At 34.7% G+C, this 23,807-nt stretch overlaps 1 pseudogene; it reads right to left on the bottom strand.

Moving 5' to 3' along the window:
• Positions 1 to 8,149: 8,149 nt before the first annotated feature.
• LOC120122243 lies at positions 8,150 to 10,859 on the bottom strand (annotated as a pseudogene).
• Between the last annotated feature and the right edge of the window lie 12,948 nt (positions 10,860 to 23,807).

Raw genomic sequence — 23,807 nt, 5'->3', positions numbered from 1 at the left:
GAGAATATGCACGAGAAAGAAGAAGTATAAAACGAGTTGACCAAATTTTACTCCCATTTTTCCTTACTCTATACTTTAATACCTTAAAAGAAATGAATATTAAATTCATCTAATTCCAATTGACTAAAATATCCTTTTAATCCTCCATTACTACAATTTAGTTTTAAACTATTCTTCCAAATTTATTATCATCTTTTATAAATTAATCAAATAAATTCTCAAATCTTAAATCCTTTCAATAAAGTCCTTAATTCAATAAGTGGGGTATTACAATAAATGTCTTCGTTGCAAGCAAAAGTTCTCGTTGATGAGCCCGACCTTGAAGCACATTACATGTAGGCCTTATCAAATACAAGAGACCTTCAGAAGATGTTTAGGGCTTAAACACATGTAGGTGGTATAAGCATCGAGTTGATTGTAAAATTTGAAGAATAAACATCTTCATCAACTAACATAGAAACATAAGACATTTCTACATACTACAAAGACACGGAAACAGACTCATATTCTATTCTTTTCAACTAACCATAACTTCGTGTAGTTCTTTTTTTATTGTGTTTATAAATTAGTATTTAAATTAATTAGTTAATTAATGTGGTAAAGTCAAATTTCATAAAATATATGATGGTTCCCAAAGTATTTATGCATCAAACCAATAAGTAATTATCATATTATTGAAGGTTAATTTGATTGGGTATTTTGAATATTGATATCAAAACATATTAATAATTTAAAAAATTTGAACATTATATTCAATTCGACTCGATCATATATTTAAAACATAAAAAGCAACATTTTTTTATTTATGATTTTACTTTTTTACTACAATCGCAAACTACACAGTTGTACTTTTTTCATTATTCTCTTGAATAAGTTCGCTACGTCGGATTGATAAGTCTTCATACTTTTCTTCTTCCTCATTTCCATCTTCTATTCTCTTCTTCAAGTTTATTTTTATGATCCTCAATTATCAAATTTATTGTCTCCTTTACCCACTCTTCCTCATCTGAAAATGAGGTTGAATCCTAATTCTCAGAGCCGGAGTCGGAATCGAAAAACCCAAAAATAAAGTTCAGAACCGTAAGTTTCCCCAAAATACATGATTTGAAATAACTAAAACAGAATATTAGTAAAAAGAGTTATGGAAGGCCCTAATTTATAAAAGTCTTCGTACCCCATCAGATGCGATATTTAATGGACCTCACGTTACACAAAATGCAAGGTCTACTAGACAGAGATTCCTGACGTGGATTTCTAACTTGAAGTGAAGTAAAGTGAAATATTGTATATTTTGTATTTTATTCGTCCAATTAACTAAATATATTTTTGCAAGTTCGATTAACAAATATAGAGCTAGAGAGTTTGATTAACTTCAAAAAATATTATAATAAAGTTTTTAAAACATTACATAATTTTTCGGATTCAAGAAAAAATAACTAATGATGACTATGGTCCGCCTGTACTGCACCTTGGTGGACGATAAGCACCATTATCATCAACATCACCTCATCATCGTCATTATCATCACCATCGCTATGCATGTGCAGTACCACCACTGGCATTGAGAGAGAGAATAGTGTAGAATATGCTCTACGATAACGTCGCTCAACATTATCGAATGTGAAGTCTATTTGTTTTCGATGATGGAAATTAAAATACAGATGGTGGAACAGATGTTGATAATAATAACAAATAATGTGGTTGAATTAGTACAAGAAGGCAATACGAAGGGAAAATCGTCGGGTAGGGACGTCGCATAGCAGTGAAAAAACAGTCTGCGAAGGTGACATATGTTGAATGCTGATTGAGTTGAGTGGGTGAATGTAGGTGGTGGCACTGCTGTTTGATGCTCTACGGTTGACTGTACAGGTTCTTGTGTCGTTCATGATGACGATGCTAGAGCGTGTTTTCTCTTCTTCTTTAGCTTTATTCTTCTCTGTCTATACCACCACGTTGCGTCGACCAACGTGTTTGCAAACAACTTGGGGGAGGCACATAAATTTCTTGTGCTTGCTTCTATTCAGTCAGTATATGTGGCTTCCCATTTGTTCATAGCAAATATGTAATCATAAAACACTATGGTTGAGATGAGGTGAAAAATGAGTCGCCTATTTGATCCCGTCGCCCACTAGACACCCATATCAAGTGATGATTCTGCCAATTAACACTCGTTTCCCCTATCGCCTTAAGTGATACAATTCGTCCAAGTCCAGTAGTGGTAATAGAATCGTTGGACACAGTTAAATTGTCGCAACACTCAATCGTAGGGTACTACTCGACTATCTTATAGAGTATCAATGAGACCATCAACATCCAAATACCTAAATTAAGACTATTTCATCTGGAGTACACGATGTATAACATCATATTGTACGACGTCAACAAGAACTACATTTTTTAATCTAAGTTAGATAATTTCAAATAAGGAATGATTTTTAAATTAAAAATAAAATCGATTACGATTATTACATCATCTGCCATCTTATTGATCAACAATCTAAAATCACGCAGAGTTTTTGGTAGGTGTGTGTGAATTAATGTACCAATCCATATCATTTATATTAAATATAATTATTTGTCATGTTATAAAAACATATAATAATTTAAATATATAAACTAGTTTATTTTAATTACCTCGGAAAGTAGTGGAAAATTGAAATGGGGTGGGTTCTTTAAGAATTAGGCATAAAAAGGGCATTCGGAACCAAACCTACGATTGCAAACAACAGATACCCTCCAATAACTTGTTTGCCTAGATCGATGGCTTTAGAAGCTCGAAATAGAAAGGCCAACATTATCGATCTCAACTCATATTTTTCAAATCCCACAAAAATATGTAGATAATACAACCACATGAGATGCACTAATAAAATATGAGCATGTGCAAATCACTGAAGTACAATGAGACCTAAATTAAGACCTATTTCATCTGGGAGTACACGATGTAATAACATCATTATTGTACGACGTCAACAAGAACTACATTTTTTAATCTAAGTTAGATAATTTCAAATAAGGAATGATTTTTAAATTAAAAATAAAATCGATTACGATATTATACATCATCTGTCATCTTATTGATCAACAATCTAAAATCACGCAGAGTTTTGGTAGGTGTGTGTGAATTAATGTACCAATCCACCTATCATTTATAATTAAATATAATTATTTGTCATGTATAAAACATATAATAATTTAAATATATAAACTATTTATTTTTAATTACCTCGGAAGTAGTGGAAATTGAAATGGGGTGGTTCTTTAAGAATTAGGCATAAAAAGGGCATTCGGAACCAAACCTACGATTGCAACAACAGATACCCTCCAATAACTTGTTTGCCTAGATCGATGGCTTTAGAAAGCTCCCGAAATAGAAAGGCCAACATTATCGATCTCAACTCATATTTTCAATCCCACAAAAATATGTAGATAATACAACCACATGAGATGCACTAATAATATGAGCATGTGCAAATCACTGAAAAATAAAAAATAATCATAAATTCAAAATTATCGAAAAATTCAAAATTCAAAATTATAAATAAAAATAAAAATAAAAAATCATAAATTTTAAAACTTACCTCCTTAATTACTGGAGTAGCATTGGGGGTAACTGCAAAAAATTATCATCCAAAAATTTAATCTTGATCTTCCCACTATGCAAATCCCGATCGAGAGGAAGAATTTCGAGCAGTTGCTCACACAAGTCATACCAGTAGCCATAAAAATACCGAGTAGTCATTCCATCAACATGCAACCCAAGATTGAATGTAATATCTTGAAGGGTATAGTTGCCTCCCCACAGAAAATGGAACGTGTCTCTGCCTCCACCTTCTAGCAATGTGTTTATCAGTGGAGGATGCAACTTGGTACTACCAATTATACTGCTAACGTAACTAAAATTGGCTTCATGCAAATACGAAATAATATCATCATAAGGTTCCGTGAAACGGCGATATAACACGTCAACGAACATTCATACTCCTTCAAATAATTTAAAAATAAATAAATAAATAATAACCTAAGGATTTATCCGCCAGTAATTGAATACCCCTTTGATCAAGCCTTAGTAATCCCACCCTAATTCCAAATAATCAAAATTTTAAAGTAACAAACAAACTGCTTAGAGGAAGAAACAGAGAAATAGTTTGGTGTGAGGATTTTGGGTGGACGGGTACCCTCGCACCCCTTACGAAGCGAGATTAATGGGATCTCACGTGATGCAAGGCGCGAGGTCCGTTAAAAACACACATATTTTAACTTCTCAGAATGACATCGCGTTTTATATGAAGCGAGGTATTGGAGAATTTAATGTCAAATTTTATTTTAAAGAACACAATAAATTGCTGAGATGTTTCATTTTCTCATGGACCTCGTGTTCTACCGAACACAATGTCGTTTAACCTAATATTAAATTGTATTATCTCAAAAGTGTTTACACGTTGGACGGGTCTCACGCCCCATAAAACGTAGGATCTTTATACGCGTTTTGTAGAACGCGATGTACTCCTCCTTGTGCAATTTGGGAGTATTTTTCTAATTAAACATGTTTGATGGCTATTTTCCAATAAATGAATTTTTGGATTTTTTTTAATTTAAACGCCAATAGTTATTCCATGAAACGATCAAATTCTTTCTTATTTTCCCGTTAGATCTTAGCAGAGTTAAAAAGAGACAGAATAAAACTATGCTTTGAAAAATACATAATTTTAAGTTAATTTACATTTCACTCATTACTTTATATTTCTCTGAATTTTTCCCCTCTTTTCTTTTCAAATTAAAACAAATATCTTACACATGAGGATAGAAAATGATCATCACTCTCATTATACTTTATCTATTTTTCTACTACCAAACACATTTAATATTTATTTTTTTATTTTTCATTTCAGTTTTATACTTCTACTCAATTAAACAAAATTTAGGAATCAATGTTTGGCTTGAGGATGATTGTCACATATGTGAGCTCAGGATAGTGTCCCGAGTTATTTGGTGACAGTAGAATAAAGAAAAGGTTATTCTTTTTAAGAGAACTTAATAATTATACTTGTACAACAGATATGCTAAGACGTAACCGAGGGAGACAAAAGGAAAATGCCTAAAGGCATCGAATCCAAAACAGCGCCACAACAGTGCTCCAAACAAGCCCAAATTGTTCTGGGCCCACAATGGAAGAGAAAAATGATTGGACTCGCTCCCTTACTATTCGAAATCACTGTGACATATTCTTTCATGCATCACTCTGTGCATGTTTTGATAGACGACAAGTTATTCATTTAGCATTTAAGTTTGAATCCTTCCGGTCGGGGCACAACTGGGGTTTATTTATGAATGTTAAATTGTGGCATCTTCCATTCATGGGTTTGGAGATAACACAATTACAAAACCAGGTCCCAGAGTGGGTTCCTACTGTTCCCCTCTCACCCCAACAAACCTAATCTTGTTTGCCAAGCTGCGCTGATGCTATCCTTTTCTCCATCCAACTTTTCCGCTATTCCTTTTTTTTTTTTGTATTCCATGGATCAACTCCAGCGACCACAAGTTTCGACTTGCCTCTATCTGTCACCTTCAACACATTATACCTATGTCTTTCACTTGTTGGGATGAATGCATTTGAGAACACATTGAAAGATATAATATGATAGCTAAGAAAAGTTCATGAGAAACAAGCTAGAAAGCAATCTAACTTGACATATAGGGACAGAGCATGCTGCCAAGCTTCATTACAGAAATCATCAATCACGAAAGGTTGCTATTGTTCCTTGTGGCTTGTACATTACATATAGTGCATATAGAAATTGAGGATATAGTTGTTTTGTTTCTCTTCCGAGTTCAGACCTCCATATAGAGATCGAGTAGGTCGAAATCAAATGAAAAGTACCGGTCTTCTATAACCTATTGTTTGATTAAGGCATGTTGTGCTTTATTTCCTATCATACATGGTTAGTGAAAACGATCATTAATATTCTTGATGGCAAAAATTTGGTTTTGTCGGTTGATGATTCACCCCTTCTAATTTGGGTGAGAGTTATAATGGATGAGAAAACAGTCGTTCATCAATGTTTCTTTGTAAGACATGAAGCATAAGGGAAAAGATGGGAGTAAGAAGAAGAAGAAAGTGGAGAGGAGTCATTTCCTCTCGGTCGTGGCTAAGAGGTATTTATAATGAACTTAGTTGAACGAATAGTCATAATTACCCTATATTTGATGGACACTATAAATACATGTCAGCCACAACTGAGAGGGGGCTCCTCTTCACTTTCTTCTCCATCTTGACTCTCGTTATTTTTCTTATGATTTTATCTTTCTTACGGAAAAGCACCAATCAACGGTCTTTGTCTCACCAACTTCGATTTTTCGTCCACTTAAAAAAGAATGAACCATCAACTGCTGACAAGCCCAAATAAATCCCATAATCAAATATAATTGTTTTATATAGGCAAAATAGTTAGGATATACTATGACTTGAATGCTTAAGTTTATGAATAGTTTCTCGTTATTTTTCTTATGATTTATCTTTCTTACGGAAAAGCACCAATCACGGTCTTTGTCTCACCAACTTCGATTTTTCGTCCACTTAAAAAAGAATGAACCATCAACTGCTGACAAGCCCAAATAAATCCCATAATCAAATATAATTGTTTTATATAGGCAAAATAGTTAGGATATACTATGACTTGAATGCTTAAGTTTATGAATAGTTAATAAATATGTAGCATGATCGACTGATATAAGTTTGGTCTATGTTTCATAGGCCTTCTATGATCTTATAGTTAAAAGTGCAATACGTTTACACCCTAAAGATCAACATAATAAGGCTACAAGCAGTTGCTCAGTGTGCCAAAGAAATAAGTTGGCAGAAGGACCATTAAGCTTGTCAACATTAAGGTAAGGAAAAAAACTCTACTGATTAACTGTATTCATAAATTTGAAAAACACACAAAGAATCTGCAATTGCTATTTCATTCAATGGTAAGTACATGTTTACCAATGTATAGACCAGCACTATAAGTCACCTCGGGGTTTTCTAACTTATCAAGAAGTTCACAATAAATGCAAGGAAATCTGGAGTTTCACAGAAACAAATTTACTGCACGTAGTGTTCGTTTCCTGGTTTGTTCATGCATTCTGGCTACTGCAACATTTCATTTACTAATACAGGTTTCCCTTTATTTACCTCAGTTGTTTTACAGTCAAAATTTCAGCATTAATTTGTTGCATCCTGCTGTGCATTGTGTTATCAAGAAATAGAGAATTCATCAAAAAGAAGATATTTTGAGAAATTTAAATCTTTCTATCTGTGATAACTAACAGAATGTACTCCCTTCCCTTTACGAATTCTTGTTGCAACCTGTAATTGAGGTGGTGAAACTAAATATATGCTTGTACCCCTTAGCTCCTCCGCAGAGTTGATATCCGCACCTTAGAGTCTTCGGAGAACCTCCCCATAGTTAAAACCTCGAAAGAGAGAAAGACCCTCAAATTACTTCTGACACACCCATGTGATCTACCAGAGCTAAATCTATTGTTAGATCATATTCATTGAGTCTGTCAACTTATGAGTAGCTTACACGCTAAGGTCACTACAAAATCTTTTGATCAAGATCGTGACGAGGGATTGAATCATACATCTCTCTTTTACTTTGGAGACAAAAGATATAAATAATCAACGATTGTCTTTCACCTACTCTTCCGTCTCATTTGTTGCCATCAACCACAATAAAATAACCAAGTCTTTGTGCCTTGCAGTGCACTGAATCTCCAAAAACTGTTGGTGATACCAATGTTTGCTCATAGCTATCATAAGGTGCTTTAGAATAAATTAGCTCTATAGGGGAAGAAAGTAAGAATCCCACGGCTCTAATTAAGCGTATAGCTAGATACGGAACAGATTAAGTCCTTCCTAGGCTCCTAGCTAGCTAATGCAAAACATGCAGAAGGCACCAAAAACATGAGCACTCTTTGTCATCAATGATTGATTATAGTACTTATTTTCCTTCTTATTTCAACCTAATCATATACATATACAAATAATATGAACATTTATCTTCCACACTAGTGGAAGATAAACAGGATATATGATTGTCTTTGATTTAGTGGGCAACTTTATAATAGTAACGAAGAAACACTGAAATACTAGAATGATGACAAACCACAAAGTCAATTCAGATAAATTTGATAGAAGAAACAACAATATTCAATCCATTCCACCATTTACTTAGCAGAGAGGATTCATCACACAGAAAATCAAATTGATGATAGAGGAACAATTTTTGCTTAAACACAATTAGGATAGGAAAGGGTTTTTATCAAACAATCTCATTAGGAAAAATTGTGGAATTTGCTGGCAACAACAGGGTTTCTTGGTAATCTGAACGGAAGCCGATGTCTGAGGTAGTGGACATGAGAAATGAAGTAGGGTTTCTTCCTGCATAGCCATTTGAGGGGTTCGTCAAGTCTGAATTATGGTTGATTACTTTGCATATGAGTTGGCAATGACTTAGAGCTAGATTTTGCTCTTGCTCGTTGGATCCGTCATGAAAATTATACTAGGGTTTTGTTCTTGGGTATTACCTTGAGTCCTTGATGCTTGTCATTGTACAGTAACTGTATTGGATCTTCTCATTGCTCATGCCCAATTCCTGAAAAACTGGACAATTTTCCGCTGAATATTCTCCGCTTGAGTCTGTCATGTTATTCGAGTAATTAACATGGATGACGATCTTGTGATTCCCAGAAATTTCTCAATGCTGCTTACATAATCCATTTGATGTTCTAAGGAGTGCCAGTGTACAGTATCATGATGTGGTATTTCCTCGGCACCATTAGACTATTGTTTGTTTTCAGTAGAGGGACCAGAATTTTCTCCGATTTCGAGAGGACTCGAAGACTGCAATTGTATCAACTCATTAGGGTTCGACTCATCTGAAGTTACTCGTTTTCGCAAGCCCTTTCATCTTCATCTTCTCTTCTCTCTAGTCTTTCCCTTGTCTTGCTCTCGCCTTGTCCCTGGATCTCTAGCAAACATTATTGAATGAAACTTTAAGTGATTTCTTTCCTTGGCCACTCTAGTTTTAGCGGTACTTCTCATGGATTCACCTCTTGCAACGGTACCTTGTGCTCTCCCGTATTGTCTCGACACTTGGCGGCTGACACCACTTCGCTTTCAGAGGTGATGACACGCTCTTTCCACCGCCGGTACTGCATCCGTGCTTCAGTGCTGCTGGGAGATTCTCGGCGAGTTCCTTGATGGCAGCTTTGGATTTAGAGAAGAGCCATTCGTAGTTTTGCTCGCCTTGTCGAACCCAACATATCCTGGAGATCAAAAAACTTGCGGGCAATTTGAAGTGACAGCCTCATCCGCCGATCTCTCGGACCATGAGCAGTATAGATCTTGCTGTGCCTGTCTTTCTTCCCGTCCTCTTCCGAGGAGTCCCCTGCTTGCACCGTTACCGGTACTTCTCTTCCGGTTATTCGACAACACCTTTTTGGTTTCCGTAATCGGAGAAGCGCATTGATCTCGGAATCCGGCGGTGCATTGATGCTAGTAGACCCCAGATCTGTTGCTGCGCTTGGGATAGAAGATGACTCATAAGCAATCCATCGTCATGATCAAGAAAGGGTCCAGGAAAGTTGAAGAAATGAAAGGGATGATGATCCTCCATGAAGAGTCTGCCGGCTGTTTAGCGCCTGAAAAATAGCTTCCAGGAATCAGGAAGAAGGTTAACTATTGCTTGAAGAAAACATGGACGCGAATTAAGACACACTGGGGGACTAGCAGAAGCTGTAAATCACTCAGTAGGAAGCATCTATCGGAGACAAAAGTGGTTGTTCATCTTTTTTAAAAGGAAAGGGAAGAAGAGGAACACCACAGTGAAAATGAGTGGAGGCAGAGAAGCTAATGAAAGGGAGGGGGTAAATTGATAATTGAATGAAGTTAGTAGTAATAACAGCAGCAGCAAGCCCCCGAATTCCGGTATTGTGACACTTCACGTGGGTGTGGGTTTGTTGCTTGATAGCAACATTTCATATTTCTTCCTTATTCTCTTTCTTCTTTTGAGATAGAAAGATGCCATAAGAAAGAAGAGTATCTGAACTAACAAATGAGAGAGAGAGAGAGAACAGACATGGTCTCCTCTGGTAAAACCTAGGTTACCTAGCTAGCTAGCCAGGGCTATACGAGAGCAAGACTAAGAGAAAGCAAAGCAAAGCAAAGCAAGCAAGCAAGAAAGAAAGCACAAGGACAATACTAAATTATGGAGAGGGAAATATGATATACAATGTTGAGGGGGGGCGAAAACCCAAGTTATTCTTTTTTTTTTTATTTGATAAAAAATTGGTTAATATTCGATTTCAATGAGCTCAATTTGAGTTTTTAATAAGCTAAAATGAGTTACTTGGACTCGAATAAATAATGTATTAAATTTTTAAATTAAATTATTAATAATATTAATATTTAAATTTTATTTAAAAAAATATATTATAAGATTTTTATACTTAAGTTCAAGTTTAAACTCGAGTTTAAGTTTGAACCAAACTCAAGTTCGAGCTTAAATTGAACTAAGTTTTAGAATATTTTGAATTCAAGTGTTTTTAAATTGGAGTTTAACTTCAATTTTTTATTTTGATTTCGAATCTAATTTAACGATTTTAAACTTGTGAGCTTTCAATCTATTCAAACTCGATATTAAAATTTTCTAATTGAATTGAGTTATCTCGAACTTGTCTCGGATCATTTAGGTTCGTGGAGGGGTGGAGTCTGCATTTACAGCCCATGAATGTCCATTTGCAAAGGGGGATTTCTTTGACTGGAAGACCAAATGTCGCTTTCGAGGTCTCATTTTCCCTCTGACGCCCATCTTTGTTCATTGGGGGATCCTTTGCAGGAAACTTATAACTTATTTGTTTGAGCTAATTTTGATCATTAATAGATGCATTAATCATGAGAAACACGTCTAGTCAGAATGGTAATTGTTCCCGTGCTCATTTTTTCTTTCAAAATGTTTGCAGTTGCAGCTTTGGCCAGCAGGTTTCAGTGAGAAAAAGAAAAGTTTGACTATTTAATTCCCACCAAGTGCATACATTTATAATATATATAATATATGTCTGCATGGCTAGCTAGTTATAGTAGTACAACCCTGTATCCATATCAAAAAGAGAGTTTCTAAAAAACCCTAATGCACGTGGGATGATACGTTTCCATCTGAATAGCATCCTCATCTGCACTGCACTTTCTCATGTTTACTTCACCACTTAATTCATTTATTTCAGTTTTCTACATGAAGTTGGTTCACTCAAAATAAAATAGCTTGCTCCATCTCTCTCGTACTGCATAATTTATTTGTTTTTCATAAGTATTGGAGCATTTTCTTTCCCTTCTTCTTGGAGTCATATTCATTTTAAGCAGAAGATTACTGTTAAAATAAATAATCGAGGTCTATTCAATTGTGTCCTACAAAGTAATCATTTCGGTAGATGATATTTTCTTGCAAAACTATCCAGTGAAAACGATGCCACTTGTTGGATTGAGGGTGATCTCAAATAATGGGACAGTGGCTTGGTTACTCATAACAAGAGATAAGGGGTAATTAAGTAGTGTCAGGAATAAACTACTTTGCCACAAAAGTAAAAAAAAAACCCTACAGTTTTGAAATTCGGATACTCCACTAATCTTTATGGACACTCAATAATGTTTCCATGTATCTCATCACTCTATCATATTTGGTAATTAATTTAGAAGATAATGTGATAGGATAATAAAGATTTTCATTTATGTGAAAATTTATTTTAAGAAAAATCATGGGCAAAGAGAAGAAAATTCTCAAAAAGAAGAACAATACAAGAGGAATCCCAATCAATAACTTGATCTCTAACTATCCATGGATAGTGATTGCAAAGTAAACTTATAAGTAGGAGTTCACTCAAAGTAGATTTCCTATATAAAGAATAAAAGCTTCACTTTTTAATCAAATTAAGTTTTTTATTCTTCCCAATTATCTCTTAATTAATTTTGTCCCATGGAATTTGATTCAACTCTAACATGAAAACACACAGGCTGGAAAGATGTTTACTTGGAAGCCATTTACAGCAATTTTGTTAGCTTTGATGAGAAAATATATGTAAGGAAATGGATATGGATACAGTACAGGAACTGTCTGCATGAATCTTAATGCAAATAAATACAAATTACCAATATTCATATCGTTTTACAATATAACCTTGGTGGTGGGTGTTGTCCCTTTTTGATTGATCTTTCTGTTTCCATGTACTGAAATTTGAAGCAATGCATAAATGTACAGTAGTTGTTTTGTTTGCTTAGATTGAATTGAAAGACTAGTAATAGTAATAGAGCAGCTGCTTTTTGAGGGGTTCTTTTCCATATTGCCTACTCTCACACAGAATTGTTTCCCAAAAGCAAAACAAAAGTGATATGATACCCCATAAAATGCAAATGATGTTTCTCCTTTTATCACGGTTAAGTAATACTCGTCTTGATGAATTAACAAGAAAAGAAGAACAAAGGGCAAGTTGATGGGTAACTATATATATGTGTGTGGTGAATCTGCTCATGTGGTTTGTTTTAGTTCTATTTAGCCTGGTTTTCTGTCCTTTCAAAACCCACCATACCGAGGAAGTGTGGCCCGAACATAGAATGTAACGGTAATTGAATAAGACTAAACAGCAGATGAATATATCAGCTGATCAAAATATCACTGGCCGGTCTGTTTCAATGATGGCAATAACTCGTCATTCGGGCTTGTGTCATTTCCCCATCATTAGATGCCATTAAACAGCAACACTTCTTGTAGGTTTGTACCCTCACTTCTACCAATGGTGAGCCAAGCAAACCATTTTGTATGGCTTATTGGATGACCAGAGAAATACACAAATATTTGTACATAATATGCATAAATATGGGTGAGATTTTGCCTTCCATATGCTAAGAGTTTGACATTCCACCAATTTTGTTGATACGTACGTATAGAGATTCTCTATCAAACAAGAAGACGGGACACTTTGCTATATATGCTATTGAATCTAGAGCTAGCTTTTTATTAACTTAATGGGAATGGAAATCTTGTACAATTCCCAGGGCAGGGGTAGAAAATATTCTAAATGGACTTCACTGCTGTATGAAGGCTTTAATTAATGGGATACCCTTAACTGGGATGGATATATTCCAAATATTCTAAACGGCATTCATTTGAGAATTCGGGAGAGCAAGGGTTACAGAATTCTTTGCCGTTAGTTAGCCTGCAGGCACTGCTATTACATCAATAATCAATAACAATTTACATCCATCAGCCATTAACAAAATATCAGCATCTCTAGCTGCTAGCTACTACTTTTAAATGTCAGTGTGCTTTGCTTGACCATTTTAGAGAAACCATTGATCGGTAAAGACTAAGAGGGACCCTTTTGACAAGTTCTGCTTCTGATTGATTGGGGTATCTTTGAGATAATTTAAACCATTCACCTTTCCCAAATCAGAAGATAATTGTAAGTATAGAAATTAAAAATCACTCATCCAAAAATAATTCACGTTTAAGATGATTTATATATAATTTATATCTTTCAATCTCAGATTATTACAATTAAATAATATATTAAAAAAAAATATTTTGGAATATTTTCTTTCACAATTCATGTGAAAAAATGCTTTAGACAAATAAACAAAGATTAAAGATTACTTGAGACAGAAATAATAAATAGCAAGAATTTGGTAAGTCTTTCGTTTACAAGATTTCCGAGAAGCACAATATATATTGGTGAACAAATAAACAGAAAATTGCAGTTACTTGAAACAAAAGTAATAAAATAAATAAGCAGAAAATTGCAGTTACTTGAAACAAAAGTAATAAATAAATAAACAAAATTAAAGTTTTCCCACTATTTGGACATGAATCTTGAAGAATGATAAACGACTTAATCGTCAATAAATATTCTTTATTCTCAAATAATAAAAATAAAAGTGGTAGGAAAGAGAAAAAGGGTCGATTAGCAGGGACTAAGGAGCTTCCAATGTTAAATTGTTTTGATCTTGTTTGAAGCTAAAAATAAAGAAAAAGAAAGGGATTATGAAATTGAAAGAAAAGAATCCAAGATTTAAAAGAAAAATAAAAAAAGGTAAATCTTTGAAACGAATTCATGAAAATAGCCTTAACTTTTGTTTTGTCTCAATTCTAATTGTTCATCGAAAGAGATTTTACTTCAAGAAATATGTCGGTTATAGTCCATAAGGCTCAACCCATGTAATTTACTTTTCTCCCTAGTAAACTGATATTCTCAAGTCTATCTCAGAAATTCAGTCATTGCTGATTTAACCACGACTATTGACGTTAGCACCAATACAACTTTAAGCGTTGGAGAAGCTCGACTCGGGTTATGGTGTCTCAATGAGAATCAAACTCGATCTCAATTCACTTTAGCGGACTGCCGCTAAGTTTGTTCATAGGAAGTCGAATTAAGACCAACCGATTCTTCCTCCCAATAGTAAATTAGAACAAAGTTCAAACTAATATCGACTTTTTGAAATGAAAGTGTAAAGATTTTAAAGAAGATACCGATTGCCAAATCAAGATTTTAGAAAATCAAGAACGTTATCTAAAGATGTTAAATGCTTTTCAATTCTCACAATAGAAATTGAGTTACCGTTAAATCTTTGACTAAATGAAAGTTTAACCAAGCATGATTAAAATCATACTTAGCATTTTTTTTAAAACTAAAGTAAAAAGGAAATTTAAAGAAAAAGAATTTTTTTTACAAAAATAAAGAACAAAATCAAATTTAGTACATCCTCAAGTTTCACCCTAAGAAGATATTTATATTCTAGAGGATTACAAGAGATAAACTTCCTAAAGATAAAAAATATTCAAAATAAAATAAAATATCCTAATAACAAATTAAAAGTATTTATCTTAAAAACTCAAACTTAAAATCCTAAAGTAATTTCGCCCGTCCTTTTTCCAGAAAATGCTAATTGAACTTTCTAAAAACTACTATTACTGCTGATTGGATCGTCGGATTCTGTTACGTTGGACTGTGTCGTGCCCCAGATTGTGCCCATACCTCCAACCACGATTCCAAAAATAAAAAAAATACAAAATCCACACTCTTTACCGTTGGTTCTTAAAAAAATAAGTTCTACACAAAATAAACGAAATAGAACTAAATCAGTAACATCAATAAAAAAAAAGAATAATTATCAACAAATATATGCGAATCTCACTCATCAAAGAATAAGAAACACAAGATTCTAGGTTACATATATGGGAGCGACAAATAGGAAAATAATGACTATTTTGCAACCAGGTTTAGATGCAACGAGTGTGAAAAGTATGAGAACAATGCGTCCAAGTCCTTGGACCAACCTTTATCCTCCAAGCATATAACGCAATTTTCAACTTCTTCACTTTCCTTGTGTGTGTGTGTTTTTTAATTCCGGTGTGTCTTAAGTTCTTTAAATGTTTAAATCATATAACTCAGTCTAAATATCATCAACTTGAATTAGAACATCATCTAAATGGGAATGGACGCTTTCAATGACTTCATTGAGAGCTGTAGTCTGTTTGATTTGCCACTTTCAGAGAGAAGTTTACATGTTTAGTCAGGGAAATAAGAAGAGTAGACTTGATAGATTATTGGTGGAAGAAGATTGGCTTCATGAAAACGCTAATGCAACCCTATGGCACCTACCAAGATCGATATCGGATCATTCACCAATCCTACTCTCCATTGAAAATGAGGTTGGGGACCAAGGCCTTTCAAGTTCATAAACATGTGGCTAACTCAAGAAGGGTGCGAGGAGGTCATAAAGGAAGCTCTAGAGGATGTAAACTTGATTAATGGATCCCCACAAAATTGAGGCAAGTGAAGAAGGCATTGAAATGGAATAGAGCAGCATGTAAAAATGGTTGGAAACAAAAAAATTGGAAGATAGGATAAACGAAATTGAAGAAAATGGGGATGTAGGATGTTGAAGCTCAGGAAGAATTACATTGATTCAACAAGATATTGGGATATTTTAAGATCAAATGAGGATCTATGCCGATAAAAGTCGAGAATGAATTGGCTTAGAAATGGTGATGAAATTCAGCCTTCTTTCATAGAGCAGTCAAATTAAGGTGCAAGCAAAGAGTGATTTGTGGTCCAAGCTTGGGGAAGGAAGAGATACAAAACCGGTGAGGCTAAAAGAAAAAGTCTATAATGATTTTCGGAATCACTTCAACTGTTCGAAGAGAGACTGACAAGCTGATTTCCTTATTGATTTTAAGTGATTGTCATCAACTGAGTCTGCTGCACTAGAAACCTAATTCTCATTTGATGAGATCAAGAGGTAGTGTGGAGTTGTGATGAATCAAAAGCATCTGGCCAAATGGCTTTAGCACGTTTTTTAAAAGGTGTTGGAATCATTAAAAAATGACATTTCAGTTTGAGAGATTCTATATACAAGGGTGACTAGACAAGAGTTTGAACTCTTCTTCTCTGGCACTTATTCATAAAGTAGATACCCTGCGGAAGTCTCGAATTAATGGCCGATAAGCTTAGTGAGTGCAATGTACATGATAATAGCAAGGTGTTGTCGCGACACCTTAGAGGGTATCGGAAAGTTAATCAGTGACACCCAATGCAACTTCCTAAGGGGACATTTTTTGGCCTTCTTAGCGAACAAAGTTTTACATTCCATGAAAGTGAAAGACATGAGAGAGAATGTGTGATATTAAAGCTAGATTTTTTAAAAGCATATGACTCATTTGTTGGGAATTTTTTAAAAGCAGAGAATGGGCTTGGGTATCAATGGAGAGGTTGGATTTGGGAGTGCATTTCAACAGTAAACGTTTTCATACTGTTGAACGGATCCCCAACTATGAGTTCAAATGTAGAGAGGATCGAGGCAGGAGGATCCCCTATCACCTTTTTCTTCGTAATGGTAGAAGCATTGCTGTTAGAGAAAGCCTCAGAGACAGGATTGGTCGAAGGGATTGACAATGTCGCTCTTAGGTCGACTATTACGCATCTTCAGTTTACAGATGACACAATTTATTCCTTCGACCTGAAGTTTTCTATTTAGAGAATGTTAAAAGAATTGATGCTTCAACGTAAGCTCTAGCCTAAGCATAATTTCAAGAAATCTGTTCAGCAGTCTGCTAGAGGATCTTGCATCGGTTTGTGATTCCCAACAATGACGTGACAAACTTTTTGAATTTGGCTTTAAAGAACAAAGCTCGTGTTGGGACCGTCGGCGCACCTCATGGCGCAGGAAATCAAAACTCGACGGTCTCACCAGCGATCCAAGTACGAAAAATTGAAATTAGAAGGAAGAGATGCGAATACTTATAGTGGGTTCCTTGAAAACAACAAGAACAACAGTGAATATACGGTGTGTAGATCGATTCGAATCGAAAGCCTCCACGAAATCACGTCTCGGCCTCTACTCAGTCACCCGATTGAGAGCAATATTTTTTTCCACAAACGTTTTGAGAGAAAATGGCTGAAGGGTTTGTGTGTTTGTTGCAAAAAACGACTGCTAGACCTAACACATCCTTTTATAGCCAAATTACCCTAATCATATTAGAGTTTTATTATTTCAAATTAATTAAATCTGTATTTAATTAATTGGAATTTAATAATCCTCTTATATCCAAGTTACCCTAATCATATTGAAAATTTTATTATTTCAAATTAATTAAATCTATATTTAATTAATTAATTGAAATTAAATATTCGAGTTATTAAAACATATTTAGTAACGTACAACAAATTGTACATCTTTGCTCGTTTCAATCCTAGGGTGTGACCTTGTAGGTTCTTGTAACGTTAGCAGTAATTATTATAACAATTCTAATATTACATACAATGATTGACATCTAGCAATATATCATTGTCACCTAAGTTACAAGAAAATATGATTCGACATATCATCTTGGTGATTACTCTTTTATGTATTACATCCTTATGTCCTTTATATCTAGAATAGGCACAAGTCTTGGAATAGTCACACTTGTATAGCCCATCTATTGTTTCTTGATATCTAGAGTAGACTTTAATTAACGAATAGTTTATGATATCTCATTTCAACTTATTCGAGCATGGCCATGCATTTATAGTCTTACTCAATCAAGTGGCCTGTGATATATTTCCTATTATGTAGGAAGGACAAATCCTATCTTAATCATACACACCCACTACATATATTGAGATATATTCAATAATAGTTTTTATAGAGAAAGCAGTTACAGAGCTTGTTTAGCTGCATCAAAACATACAACAATATATGTTGGGATAGTATTGATCTCAAGTCTGAGGATCATACATATAGTCATCACCATGAGCAATATTATGACTGTCACATAATAATCCAAGACATATGCTCATGGTCGGTCAATCCAATACATTGTTCTCTAACAATATAATCATGTATCAATTCTGACATCTCTATGTCAATGACAACTCATTGTCATCAATCAATAACATGTTAGTCTTAAGTGTATTATTATTGTCCATGCCCATAATAATACTTGACTAGGGATCTTTAAATAATAACAATTATGTCATTATATGGACTTTATTATCTTCCAGATTATGTTAAACACATATATATAAATGAAAATAATAGCGGCAATGCCTTTATTCAATAAAATCGGTAAATAAAAGTATTATTACAATCATCATATGATTGGTCTTTGAGCATACTCTAACAGCTCGGATGATAGAAAATTGATATGGCGTCTTAGCTGCTGCATTATGGAATCTATGGCTAGTTAGAAATGAAAAGGCGTTTTGTGAAAAGAATATCAACTTCAAGAACCTGGTTTTCCTAGGTAAAACGAGAATGCTAATCTGGAGCAAGGCAATATTCGGTTCCTTAAATAAGAAACTTTGATGGGATAATATGAGGGAGTGTATCGATTCTTCTGCAAGCTTGATAGTGATAGCGGTGGCGGATTAATGAACGTTGCTCTTGTTGAAGAGTTAAACCTAGAAAGCTCTAGATTCGATGACGAACAATGGGGAATGAATAGGAGAAGGTGGCGGCAACAAGTAGCGTTCTTTAGGGTTTTTTTAGGTGCTGGAAACAAGGTAAAAAAATAATATTAGAATAATATAAACAAAAGATAAAGAACTTAAAAATAAAGTATGATAATCAAGAAATCAAAAGATATCCCTTGTGAAGGCAGATGGCAAAAGTGATGATGTTGAGGATGGATTTGTGGAAAATAGATGGATAATATCCTATCGAGCCCTCATAGTCGCAATGAAAAGGCAAACACGATAATATGACTCTAACCAACCCTCCTAGTCGTGGTGAAAAGGCAAATTGGAGTGTGAAGATTAATCTTCCTCACAAGAACTTGAAAGAACTCCAGAAGAAGAAGAAGCTTCGAAGGCACAATGCAATCAACACTTGCAAAAACGAACTCTCATTGTATTATTAATCAAAGAAATATGTTTTACAAAGTTGAATGAAGCCTCCTTTATATAGGGGCTGAGTTCTAAAGGTCCTAAACAATTAATGAATAAAATAATAACAAACTAAACATGTCTTAACTCTAATTCCTAATAAAATAATAATAACTAAAATTAATGTTTAACTCACCTTAATTCCTAATAAAATAATAAATAATCCTAAAAGATAATGCATCATCCTATATTAAATTATATTACAAATAATCAATATAAATATTGAAAATTCGTAATATTTACAAAATCATGTATTAATCTCGTATAGGAATTTCTGCATGTGTTGTCTTCACTAAAATGAACGTATCTTGAGTTCCCGATATCGGATTGCTACGATTCAAGAACCGTTGGAAAGATAAGAGATATATAGTTGTATATCCTGAAGACATGTTGACCAAATAAGATCAGGATACCATTCAAAAAGTCGTCACAAGTATGCTGCTGTTCTGATCTTCTTTTCTAAGGCTTGGACGAGTGGATCATTTGGAAGAGTTATTACTTCTTCCTTTGATGTGAGCCTTGCGATGCATGTATCATCCCCCATTTATTCAAAAAGATTCGACCTCGAATCTGAAGCATTAAGGGAGCACATTAGAATCGTTTAATGATTCATTCACATTATGCTTACCGAATAGATATGCTTTGAATCTTTGAGACTTTGTTCTTCTAATAGGTTCGAGTAGAAACATTAGTCCAAAGAATCATATATTATGGACTCTGGTGCATGTATCATTAGTTCTTATAATAGGTTCGATTAGAAATATTAGTCCAAAGAAGCATGCATTATGGACTCTGGTACATGTATCATTCCCCCACTTCTCAAAAGGATTCGTCCTCGAATATGAAAATCCAAGAGAAAGAGAATTAGATGTGTTGAAAAGAAAAATTGTGAAACATTTACCAAGATCAAGGTGATGTATCTTTATGCATTTTAGTCGAGGTTTCTTCTTTATAGGAACTGATATGGCATAGTGATTAGGGCTTTCATGCGGTAACGTCAGGAGGGTCACCTAGCACTATTCGACAACTCTTGGCGATGGAAGATGGTGCGGGCCAGTCTCATGTTTCTTTTACTTTTTCATCATTTACATGGATTCCCTATGCACGAACTATAAAGCCTATGGAGTTGTTCAAATTCTGTTTCGTCATTAATATGGCATCACGACTAAGGCTTTCCTGGATGTAGCCTTTTTGTAACAAATCTAACTCTTTGGTTTCTTCGAGATTGTGTGTTTGAGGAGGTATGATGGAACCTTGAATTAGATTGGTTTGGTGTTGTTTTCCACTTTCTAGTGGTAATCCGTCAGGTGGATCACCTAACACTTCTCGAAAATCCTGTAACAAAGATGAAAACACACTAGGAAAATCCTTGTTAATGTTAGAAATCAAATCAATTGATTCCCTAAAACGAACAAGGATGCAATGTTGTTTGTAAAGAAGGTTTTCTCTCAATTCTTTTATGCTCACACATAGATTTTGAGTCACTATTTTCTTCTCACAATTAGGTTCACTCACCTCCCATGGGTCATTATTCTTTTGGCTTTTGTAATTAGTGACTCTTTTTCTTTTGCCTTTTTCTCATCTTTTTCTTTTTTGCTTTCCATACCTCCTCACAAATTCATTTGATCTTTAGGGGTTGGAGGTGTGTCATTCTTTGTTGTTCATTGTTTCTCATTTTCAAATTTTTCATCTGTCGGCTTTTTTTGGGAAGGTGGAGTAAAAGATGATGAAGTATTTGAAGGATTAGGTTGGTAAGAGGATGAAGTACCTTGGTATTGTTCTTTGAATTGGAATCTCCTTTGGATTTGTGTTTCGATTTTTATTACATTCTTTAGTGTATCTTCAAGGTTTTCGTACCCATAGAGGTCAAGAAGATCAATGATGTTTGAGTTCAAGATGATGACGAATCTTGACACAGTGTCCTTTTCTTCTTCAGTTATGTTAGCCCTATTGAGTAAAGATTGCATCTCCTTGTAGTAGTATTCAACTGAACTTCTACCTTGTCGAATTCGCTGTAGTCGTAGTTTACCTTCTCATGTATAATGTTTCGGTAGGAATCGCTTCCTCATGGTTTATTTGAGGTTAGTCCAGGAAGTGATTGCTTGAATTTGGAAGTTCTCTATCTTTTTCCTTGTTTGCAACCACCAAGTGTGAGCATATCCTTCAAATTTCATGGTGATGAGGGGAACTTGTTTAGCTTGGGAGCAGTCATGGTATGCGAATATGAGATCAATTTTTCCTTCCCAATTGATGTACTTGTATGGATAGTTGTCTCCTTTGAAAGACGGGATCATGAACTTTGGTTTTGCAAGTGGTTGTGGTTGTGCTCATCTGGGTCCCAAAAGTTAAGCATTGTTCTGGTTTGGTAGATCCAGTTGTGGTTCTTGTCGTTCTCTCACGATATTGTTAAGTTCATCAAATCTTTCAAATTGAGTCATGAGTCGTGCAAGTGCGGCTAAGATAGCCGTAAGTGTCTCTTTTTATTGTCACCCATCCTGAAATCATAAAACTTGAAAGAAAATTTTAAAGTAAAATAAAAATAAAAGAAAGAAAATTCAACAAAGTAAGAAACCTAACAAATTACTCCAAGAAAGTAATAAAGTGAGAGGCAAGTAAGCCAATCTTGTACTATTTAAAACTCACTTTACCAATTAGTCTTCCATTGTTCGTATCAGAGTTTGATTACTAGAAAAGGCGATAAGAAAACCTAAAAGCTCTAAGAGGCCAAACAAGGTTTAGAATCCAAGAGAATAAGAATGCAAAGAAGGAATAAGTATGCAAACTCTTTAGTCCTACTAACACAAGAAAGGTTGTTGAAAACATTTTGATGTTTCGATATAACAAATCAAGTGTTAATAAATTTTAAGTTTTCTAATGATTCTTATATATTCGAATATCATAAATTATTACTCCAAGTTTTTTTTCAAATGTCTATTTCAATCCTTACTCAAGTGTAAAATTAAGTTTCAATCTTAAAATATTTTTGAAACAATTTTTACAAAGTATTTCGAGCCATATTCGAGCCAAAAATAAACTTTATTTAGTATGGTATCGATACCCCCTATAGGGTACCGATACCTTATGAACATCTTGGTTCCGAGAAATAACAGAATGCTCGGATGGTACAGATACCCCCTCAGGAGGTACCGATACCCTCAGGAAATGGTACCGATACCCCCTCAGGAGGTACCGATACCCCCTCAGGAGGCACCGATACCCTATGGATGGGTACCAATACCCCCTGCTCCCAGTAGACAAGTTTAAGTGGTTTTTCACACTACAACGGCTCTAACTTCACCCAAATGGTTCCCAACAGTTGAATCATCCCAAGGTGTATTTAAACAAGTTCTGAAGCCATTGATCAATAATAAATCATTGAGAAACAAGAGAGAAAGCATCAACCACTAAGTTTGTGCAATTCAAGCCAATTTTCCTTCAATATTCATTTTTCTTTCAAGAACACACATTGTGCTCATTGTAATCATTTTTTAGTGTTCTTTTCTTGTTCTAGAATTGTACAAACATCTTACCTTGTGAGGTTTTCTTGTAAGTTTGTGAAATTTGTGTATTTCTCTTTGGGAGAGAGTGTGCTCAAGAATTGAGGTATAATTCTTGAGGGAGTTATAAGGTTACTCTTTGTCCTCAAAAGAAAGAACAAATTAGTGAATTTGTTGGAAAATCCTTAGTTTGGATAGCTAAGGCAGTGGACGTAGACTTTGGTTGGGAAAGTTGAACCACTCTAAATTGTTGTGTAATTAATTTCAATTTTCTGCAAAAGCTTCCACCAAATTTTTAATTGCCAATTCACCCCCCTCTTGGCTGATTCTGTCGATCGATTAACTCAAATATTGGTACCAGAGCCTCATTCATTTGAAGGTTTAATCGCCTCTTGAGTCAATTCGGGAAGAGTTACATTGATAATCAAGTCATCAATGGCCTCCACTTCAAACTTCGACTCTGATCTCGATTTGATGCCCGTTAATAAACCTCCTTTCTTTAATAGAGCTAACTATGCCTATTGGAAGAATATGATGATGTATTTCATTAAAGCAAGTGACATTGGAGCATGGAATGTTATATAAGACGGATATATCAAGCCTCTCACTCATCCAAGATTGTGGAGTAAAGGAGAGACAATAATGTTCCAGCTCAACTCCAAAGCCATCCATATCATATTTTATGCTCTTGGACCAGATGAATATGGAAGAGTTTCATCTTGTACAACCGCCAAAGAAATATGGGATAAACTACAAGTCACTCATGAAGGCACCAACGAGGTAAAAGAATCTAAAATTAGTCTTCTAACACATAACTATGAAAATTTCAGGAAGAAACCAAATGAAGAT

Source organism: Hibiscus syriacus, unplaced genomic scaffold, assembly GCF_006381635.1.
Source record: "Hibiscus syriacus cultivar Baekdansim isolate YM2019G1 unplaced genomic scaffold, ASM638163v2 tig00110384_pilon, whole genome shotgun sequence".
Lineage (NCBI taxonomy): Eukaryota > Viridiplantae > Streptophyta > Magnoliopsida > Malvales > Malvaceae > Hibiscus > Hibiscus syriacus.
The sequence above is the reverse complement of the archived record's forward strand: the minus strand, read 5'-3'. Positions and strand labels throughout refer to the sequence as shown.